Below are 10,615 nucleotides of genomic sequence, written 5' to 3' on the forward strand. Positions count from 1 at the left end.
CTCTTTTTGTGCATCTCCTTCTTTGTCGGATAAGGGTAGGCAACGCATTTGCAATTGCAGATGTCTATGGGCAGCGGTCGCTTCGCCATTTTGGCGGATTCAGGTGGCCGCTTGCTCGTTTGCCACCTTATGATATAAAAAAAAACAATAAATCAATCTATTAAATAAACTTTTAGTGCTCAAAATATTATATAAAATTACTCCAACTCGATCTTATTAACATATATTTTAAGAAAGAATTCCGCTGATGTTGAGTCTATATGTATTTTTCACTAGCTTCGCCCGCGAGTCCGTCTGCGTGGAATTAAAAAAAAAGTCGGTAGCCTATATGTTCTTCCAGACTATCATGTAACGCCTAAGGCAAATTCCATCGAGATCCGTTCAGCCGTTTAGGCTACAAACTCTAATAAAACATCCATCCATCCATCTAAACTATATTAGTAAGAAGTAAGATAAGTAAAATTACATGAATATCTCTTTAATCGAATGTATTACTTTAAAGTTTGAAAGAAAGATAATATACAGACACATTCGTACAAATAAAAGTAAAAGCGATTTGTAAAAAGGTTGATAAATATTGGTAAAGAGACGAGATAAAGGACAAAAGTTCCCTCGGGCGATGTCCGTTCAATCAGGATTCGACTACTTAAATTTTACTGTTAATGCCACTTGAAAACGTCTGCTTATCTATTGAGTAATTAAGAGGACAAAGAGCACTTTAATATTGCATCTGTTATCTGAACCTTGAAGCCTTCAGGCCTTTTTGTGTAAGGTTTTTAATTTTAATTTGCGTTTTAATTTATTTTATACATGTAAAATAATTTTCAGATAAAAATTAGATCTGTGAAAGAAAGCTATAAAAGAATAGATTCATATAAAAACTTGAACTTTTTAAATATCAGTTTTTTTAACGAATTCTAAATCGGTAAAAAATTCTAATATGCGTTATATTCCGTATCAAGTTATTAAAACTATATTACAAGTTATGTAAAACATTTTAAGGTACAAAGTTAAAAAACCAGAAGTCTAAGTTAACATGCAAATACGGCTTCTTTCCTTAATTCCTTGATCTTTTCGGTTATTTATTGAGGGTAAAGTTGCCTTTAATCTGACCATAAATATGAATGAAACTGCCTAAAAAGATCCAGCGATGTGCATATTTAAGTCAAGCGTACTTTCAATATAATTTGCGTGAACTTTTTACCTACTACTACTTTTTACTTATTTATTTCAAAGATTCACTGAATGTTTACTAATTTTTATTTTTTTATTTATTTATTGTTTACAGATAAAGATCCAATATTATATAGTACTAGCTTTCGCCCGCGACTCCGTCCGCGTGGAATTAAAAAAAAACAAAAGTGAGTAGTCGATGTGTTCTTCCAGACTATCCTCTACATCCATACCAAATTTATCGAAATCCGTTCAGCCGTTTAGACTACAAACTCTAACAAACATCCATCCATCCATCCATCCATCTAAACTTTCGAATTTATAATATTAGTAAGATGTACAATTTACTTAAACTAAGTTAGTATAGTATTTATAAATTTGACATAAACTATAATTTAATTAGTGCAGACACTTACCCAGTGCTTATAGACGAGGCTGTCCATGCTTACTACTACTTACTAAGAATGCGTTGAAAACATTACCTAAAATTAAAAAAATAAATGCGTCCTTTTACACATAAAATCAATATTCCACAGATTCTCGTGGATCCAAAATAAATAAGAAAAATAATTTACTTTCATACATATAATTTATTAAAAAATATATATTAAAAATTAAATTTATTTCTGCAACACACTGTATAATGGTAACTAAATTAATCTGACCTTATGACTGTTAAAGTTAAAGTTGAAAATGTATTCTAAAGCTAACAATGAAAGTATATATGAAGTTAGCTTAACTTATGTAAATATCTGTTTCCATATGCATAAAGCTTTTATTTTAATAAACGATTCCAGTGCAAAGAATCTGAAAGTTTTCCAATGAATGCTTCACAATGTTCGGTTTAAAAAATTCCATGCAATATATTTTAAATATCATAATGTAAGATTTTTTGAAATTTATTATCTTAAAAGCATGCGCACACCGGAAACTAAATTATCGCACAACTGTTTAGTCTTCCTTTGATTCCTATGAACTTATATTGAGGTGCGCACACTACGAGATTTTAATCGTGCAACTAAATTGTTGGATACAAAACAATCGACAATCGCACAACAGCCCGATAGTTTGTGTGCGTCCGCTCTACCAATGATATCCAGCAGCAGACACTGTTTTATGCTGTTACATTTCATACTAAACATTAGCATAACTGGGGCACGTGTACGCTGTAAGGGTTTCTTACGTTATTTTAAATTTTCACGAGCCGTTGAATGTGCGTCCTTTTACATAGGCGTAATCATTATGTACTTTAGCTTTTGGGAATATGTTCAATCGACCCTTCACAATGGATTAAATTACGTAGACACTTGTACACGAATGAAAAAGGTACACTAAAAGTTACTGAAAATCAGAAAAGCATTTTTTTTGATCATATAGTTTTTTTTTTTGTTCATGAAATTGGCGCCCAACCTAGTGTTTTATTAATATATTATAATTGAATTAGGGAATTATTATAAATGAACCAGGCCAGTTATTTTTTTAATGTATATTGTCAGTTGATAAAACTGCCATAAGAATTCGGCAATAGTGACGCGGCTGCCCATAGACACGGATGTCTATGGGCATTTGCAGATTGCCTAGCAATAATCAACAAAGCGTTAACTGACGGATATTTCCTCTTTCTATCCCATCCCCTGCAAAATTTACTTAACCTTCCCATTTATTTGGAAGTACAACAAATATTATAATATTTTCAAATTAATACACATTTTCTAATAATAATGTGTAAGTGAAATTCCCTTGTAACATTGTTCAGTAACAAAGTTACAACGAGGCACGTATTTTCTACCTTAAAAGCCTGCCTGTTTTTATTAGTGTAAAAGTAGTTTTTGGGACATAGTTTTCTTCGGCGAATTGTTTAGTACGAAGAGTTTTGAAATAATAAAGAGTTAACACAATGCTTATTACTTTTATATTTATTCTTTTTTTTATAACATAAGGTGGCAAACGAGCAAGCGGCCACCTGAATCCGCCAAAATGGCGAAACGACCGCTGCCCATAGACATCCGCAATTGCAGATGCGTTGCCTACCCTTATCCAACGGAGGAGGAGACGCACATAAAGAGGATATTTGCCCTTCCTATGTATCTCCTCCACCGTCAAATCCACTTCTCTTTGCCATCCTCTCCTTTAAAATAAGGGTGGCAAAAATAAAGGGACTTAAATTAGGCCTTCGGCACCACACTCATTAGACGAAACACGGAATTGCTTCCATTTCACGCCTGTCTTCTGTGTGGTCGTGGTATTACACCAAGCGTGCCGGCCCATTCGTGCTAAGATGTTAATTTTAACAGTGGTGTGCCCACACCACTGTTAAAATTCTCTAAAACATATAACTTTTGCTCGCGACTTGTAAATAAATAAAAAAAAAACCTAAGTATGTTTTTCTCCAAGTCCTTCATCTGCGCAAAATTTTACCGAGACCCTTAACGATTTTAGAGATACGTAACTACAAACATCCATCTATACATTCGTGTTTAGTACACCTTTGACTAAAGCATCGAACAACTATTGTGCGATTGTCGATTGTTTTGCAGCCAATTCAAATGTTCAGTTGCACAACAAAAAGTCGAGTAGTGTGTACACCTGCATTTAGGCTCATAGGAATCAAAACCAGACTAAGCAGTTCACTTTTTAACGCATAAGTAAAACTCCACAAGACACAAACGTGGAATAAAATGTTTCTATTTCCGTTAAGATTTTCGAATGTAAATATTTTAATAGCTGTTGCTCGCGACTTCGCCCGCGTAAAATTAAAAAATATAGTTTATGTTACCCACAGATAAATGACCTTCCTAACGGTGAAAGATCCCCAATCAGTCCGGTAGTTTTGGAGTTATTTAAACACATACAAAAATACAATTCTTTCCTCTTTATAATATTAGTATAGATATACAATAAATTAATTAAAACTAATTTAAAATGTAACATAAATAAGTGATTTTCATAATTATGTAATCTCAGCATATCTATACAATTATAATAAAGCGTAAACACACACTTCTTTGTTGCCTAAGATGTCAGCAATTACAGCATATTTTTGAATAATTTTTTTTTTAATAAAAAGCCCTACCCTTGCATCACGCTTTAGGCTACATATTTTAACGTCATTAAACTTAGAGGGTGAATATTTTGGGTAAAAACCTAATGTGGGTGAGACCATAAGTTGTTGCCAACATCAAGGAAGCAAGGTCGTCATCATGTCATGTCATTTTGACACTTGTAATTGATAATTTGACAGATGTAAACAATAAAATAATATTTTCATAATTTCATGCGGATGAAGTTGCATGGGAACAGCCAGTAGAGTAATATGTACTCGTATAATGTTTCCAATAATTTTCTTTGTGAGTATTTCGATTCGAATATTTAAAGAGCTGATGAAAGTTTATATAAAATTAATTACGTTGAAGCTACTGATTAATTAAACGAATATTAATTATGCTTACAAATTAATTAAATCGACGATCATTTATATACGTTAATAACGGAACCGTATAACTTTAACAAGATCAATGCAGCTTTCAACAAAGATAAAAATGTAATGATTAAACATCATTACATTACATTTTTATTCATTTAATTTTTTATTAATATAATTATTACATTTTTATCTTTGTTGAAAGCTGCATTAATCTTGTTAAAGTTTTTATTTAAATTAAATAAAATAGTATTAGTTTGTATACATAATGTTTCGTAGCTACCCGCATTTAGTAAATGTATATTAAATTGTCAGTACGCTTGATTAAATATTGTATTTAGCATAAGTTATTACCTTAAGTAAGTAAATTGAAAATTTTTATTAAGGTAAATAAAGAATCTTAAACCGTAATCGAAAGTTTCGTTTTATATTATTCTGTGCCGCAGTTTTACTTGTGACGTCACTTAATTTCTCACAGGTTTCGGTTATCGAAACAATTGCATAAACATATGAACGTGTTACAACGAGTGTTGGTAATTACGTGTAGCAATAGATTAACAAGAAAACTTTTTTTCTTCTAATTATGGAAATCTTTGCCCGCAACTGTATACGCACGTAATAAAATAAAATTAGCCGATTTGGGGATAACATAATAGTAAATAGATCATGAAGATTTTCTTTAAGATAATCATACTAATATTATAAATGCGAAAGTTTAAATGGATGGATGTTAGAGTTTAGAGCCTAAACAGCTGAACCGATTTCGATGAAATTTTATGTAGATGTAGGGGATAGCTAAGCTAGTAATTGCATACATCTAGACAATGCATAATACTATATTTTGTCTGTATTTAATAAGTTAAATTTATTAACAAAGTATCAAAACGTATCAAAAACCTCTTATCAGATTATACTCGTAACTTTTGTTTCGTAGCTCAACGTCTTTTAATCCGATTTCAAAACAATTTGTGCCGATAAGTAGGCTTTTCATTAAAGTATATATTCCGTTAACGGAATCGCCAATTCCATTACTTAATTCATTAACAAAATAAACATTTATAACTCTTCTGTTAATCTCTTGAAGCCGAAGAATCCTTTTAAAACGAAACTTCTGTGATTTCATTGAATATTTAAATATACTTAAGACGTTCCTAATTTATTTTATTCATCACTAGCTTTCGCCCGCGACTCCGTCCGCGTGGATTAAAAAAACAAAAGTGATTTGCCTATGTGTTCTTCCAGACTATCCTCTACATCTATACTAAATTTCATCGAAATCCGTTCAGTCGTTTAGGCTACAAACTCTAACAAACATCCATCCATTAAAACTTTAGCGTTTATAACATTACTAAGACTAGCTTTCGCCGGCGACTCCCACCGCGCGGAATTTAAAAAAAAACTTAGTAAGTAGCCTTTATGTTCTTCCACACTGTTCTCTACATCTACCAGATTTCATTGAAATCCGTTCAGCCGTTTAGGCTACAAACTCTAACAAACATCCATCCCTCCATCTAAACTTTCGCATTTATAATATTAGTAAGATCAGTAAGAACTAAGATTAGATTATCTTTCTTAATGCGAGACGGCACCGTATGTACTCTTCCCTACAACTCTATTATCCTTATGGCCGGATACTGAAACGACATTTGAAATGTAAGCTAAAACTCCAAATTCCATTAAAATCTGGACGCATATCAGATTGTAAGCAGCGCTTACGAAGCGAAGAGATTCGTCTTAGTATTTGGTCAATCTCTTTTATATTACACTGATTTAAAAACCCTAATAGGATAGTTTGAACAACGTTTGCTATACTAAATTAAATAGTGAATCTTCCAATCTTCAACTAGGAAAAAGTAATTTTCCTATCCGCATTCGACACTTATGTAAATTGAATTTAAACGCGAATCGCGTTAATACTCGATATGTGAGGCAGATTTAAGTCAGCCCCGAACCGGTATCATCCGGTTTAAGCCAGATTTCCACCGAGAAAAGTACAGACTCCGGTGGATTCAATCTCAGGCAGTCTATAATGGATTACTGGGACGTATTCATTTTTAATAGTTTTTTTCGACACTAGGGGTTTTAATTTGGTTTCACTGTAATGTGCATTTTCTGTCTCACTCAGAGACTTAAGGGAGACACTCAGTGTGAATTTAGTAGAAGTAGTTGTTACTGTGGGACAGATTTAGTGTGAGTTAGTGTAATAATGTGTTAGAATATTTTTTTTATAATATAAGGTGGCAAATGAGCAAGCCGCCATCTGAATCCACCGAAATGGAAAGCGACCGCTGCCCATGAACATCCGCAATTGCAGATGCGTTTTCTACCCTTAATTGACGGAAGAGGAGACCCACAAAAAGACATTTCCCCTTCCTATACGGCTCTTCCGCCGTCAATTCCACTTTTCCTTCCAATCCTTTCTTCTTAAGAAAAGGGTGCAAAGGGACAAAAATTAGGCCTCAATTAGGCCTTAGGACTAAAATCCATCCTCTTTAAAATTATATTTGACTAGACAAAGTAGGTTCTTCAAGAAAGTTTTAGTATTGCTAGCTTGTAAAATCAACTTCGCAGAAAAATATTTTTCAATTTATTTATAATAATATCTCAAACTAACGCACTATAAGTGCTATTTATTAAACTGAGAAAAATATTTTAACTAAAATGTAATGAAATTAACGTAAATTGCCTTTAAATACGACTATAAAAATGTCACGAGTAACCGTAAAGAAGTTTTTACGTTCCTATTATCATTTAAAATGGTTAAAGAAAATTGCTACTTGAAAACATAAACACTAAGGCGAAGCGTTATGAAGAATATTATTTTTAACACCTTAATTTGAATTACATATTATTGAAGTGTACACCACCACCACCACCAGCTCAATATATGTCCCCACCGAGGGGCTCGGAGCCTACCCTAAATTAGGGTGATTAGGCCATAGTCAACCAATAGGCCAATTGCGGGTTGGTCGACTTCACACATATCTTTTGAATTTCTTCGCCGATGTGCAGGTTGCATCACGATGTTTTCCTTCACCGTAAGAAAGTCGGGAAGATTATGTACATATGTAAATTCGAAAAATCGAAAATAACTCTGGCAGAACACATAGGTTACTTTCTTTTGTTTTTATTAATACCACGCTGACGTAGTCGCGGGCTGAAGTTAGTATACTAAAACAATCTTCTTGTGCTCGACATACAGTTATTAAAGGTAACGACTACCCACAATATGAGATGATATATGGATCACGGAATTTATGAAAACAAGATATATGTATCAATAAACAAGAATGTAGAGTAACGTTACTATTTTACGATACCAGTATTACGAGGGAATAAAACTGTAAGCACTACCGCAGCTTTCGATGTGAATTTGTGCTATAAACTGCAAAGCCTTATTGGTATTTTTATATGTAGTTAATGACTAGTATGTAGATGTCAGTAGTAAAGTTGTCGGTGGCTCAGAGGTTTGCACTTGATTTCTAAGGTACCTGCATTCGAATCCCGCCAAGTACCAATGTGATTTTAGATTTCTCAAATTTCTTATGTACATACATAAGTTACACGACGTTTGTTCGATGTTGTAATTCGTAATATTGTTATTAAATTTTCATAAAAAATACACTTTAAAAGTACGGGAATATTTAAAAACTTCAGAGTAATAGAGAGTAAGAAAGTTCAGTAAGTATGCGCAAAATATAAATCCATCTCGCAATAACTTTAAAGTACTTAATAAAAGTAAAACTAAATGTTTAACGATATATCGTTCAAAATAGCGAATTTAAGACAACTAAAAAATGTCTCATTTGTGAACAATTTATCGTCCTAATATTTATTTCGTTGATAACAAATGAAAAATGTTTAGCAAATTTAGAAAATTTACAAATTTCCAGTTCAACTTGCTCAGATAATAAATGCATATGAAATTAAGAGCCTGTCCCACTGGCTGAGTGTATGTGGAACACATTTGTTGCGTAATAGTCTTTGTTACATAGTTTGCAATAAAACAAATGAGCATAACAAAATCGAACACGGAACAGGATCGTGTTTGTTTCAAAACTTATTAACGCTGTAGAAACAACCAACTCGATTACTATTGGATCCAAAGTTAATATTGACTATTGCTTTTGTATGTTATTTATTGTGTTAATAATTTGACCAATATATTTGTACTAAAAGAATAATTTTAATTCGGATTTTCACATTATCTTTGGACCAATATGACTCAGGGTTCTTCAAGAATCGAGCCTACAATTTTCTCAAAGGCCGGCAACGCATCTGTAGTTCCTCTGGTATTGCGGATGTCCATGGGCGTCGTTGACCATCTCTGTGTTTCCGCCGCTCCCTTCTCATATAAAAAAACCCTCAATATATGCCAGTGCTATACTGGCATAAAAAGTAAGTTTTATGAAAGGCCGTATTCATAAGTTTTCAAACTAGATAGTGACGCGTCTTGTAATACGATATCGTTGATATTTGACTGGCATGTTACTCGACACTGTCCGCTAAGGGAGTGCCATAGACAAGAAACTGAACTGACTGGCATGTATATACGCATTGTGTGCAAATAGACCGTCCCAGTAACTAACATGTCGGATACCCCGTTTTGTGTATTTGTATTTCCGACTTTATACTATTCGATTCAGCGAACCTGGTTTATTTTTTGCTTTTTATACTTTTCGACGTAATTTCGAGATGTCGTAAAGGAATAGTTATGTCTGGACACAGTAATGGTTGACTGAACATTGTCGATAACACAATTTGAATGGACAGTAAATGTATCGTAGAGTGTGAAAAGAAATGAATTTACTCGATTTGTGATATCAATTTTGTACACATTTAATCTTCTAAAATATATCTATACTATTATAATAAAGCGTAAACACACACTTCTTTGTTGCCTAAGATGTCAGCAATTACCGCATATTTTTGAATAATTCTTACTTTAATTAAAACCCTACACTTGCGTCACGCTTTAGGCTATATATTTTCACGCCGTTAAACTTAGTTGTAAATATTTTGGATAAAAACCCTAATGTGGGAAAGAGACCATAAGTTGCTGCCAACATCAAGGAAGCAAGGTTGCCATGGTTTGACATGTCATGTCATTTTGACATTTGCAATTGATGATTTGACACATGTAAACAATAAAATGGTTTTTTTATAATTTCATGCGGATGAAGTCGCATGGGAACAGCTAGTATTATATAAGTGAGGTTTTATTTACAGAAATAGTTTTTTCATTATTGTTAACGTATCTGTTTTTCTTGTGATTTTTTTCACACTAAAGGTAAACATTTTAAACGAGCGTTATTTATGTGACGTAATATTTTGTCAAATTATAATAACCAATGTAAGTTGATCTAAATCACCTTTGGTGAACTTATTAAATAGGAATCAGGTTATACTGGTACATCCGAACGTTACAAGCGCCATCTAGTTTTAAATAAAAAAAAAATATCAGAAGAAATCTTCGCTGTTCATTACAGTTAATTTGTATTCATGATACACTGATATTGATCGAAGTTAAAAGAATAATACGACTTCGAATTTCCGTTGATAAAACGAGAGATTGGATTTTTGCATACCCAACCGACGATTCAATTTTCTATGTTGTTTTAAATTTTCATTGAGGACTAGCTGTTCCCGTGCGGCTTCATCCGCATGAAATTATAAAATCTTTATTTTTATGTTTACATTTGTCAAATTCTCAATTGCAAATGTCAAAATTACCATTACCAAAATAACCTTGCTTCCTTAATTGCCCCCTAAGTTTAATAACGTGAAAATATAGCCTAAAGCATGTCGTAAGTGTAAAGCTTTTTGATAAAGAAATTATTATTTAGAAATATACTGTGATTGCTGACATCCTAGAAGTAGTGTGTTTATGCTTTACTACATTAGTATAGATATAAATAATTTCACTTTCAATTATTTTATATCTATGTTAGGTTAATAAAAAACTGTCGTTAACCAAATGAAATTTAATATACAGCAATTAATAATTCTAAAAAACTTACG

Source organism: Papilio polytes, unplaced genomic scaffold (genome assembly GCF_000836215.1).
Source record: "Papilio polytes unplaced genomic scaffold, Ppol_1.0 DF821956.1, whole genome shotgun sequence".
Classification (NCBI taxonomy): domain Eukaryota; kingdom Metazoa; phylum Arthropoda; class Insecta; order Lepidoptera; family Papilionidae; genus Papilio; species Papilio polytes.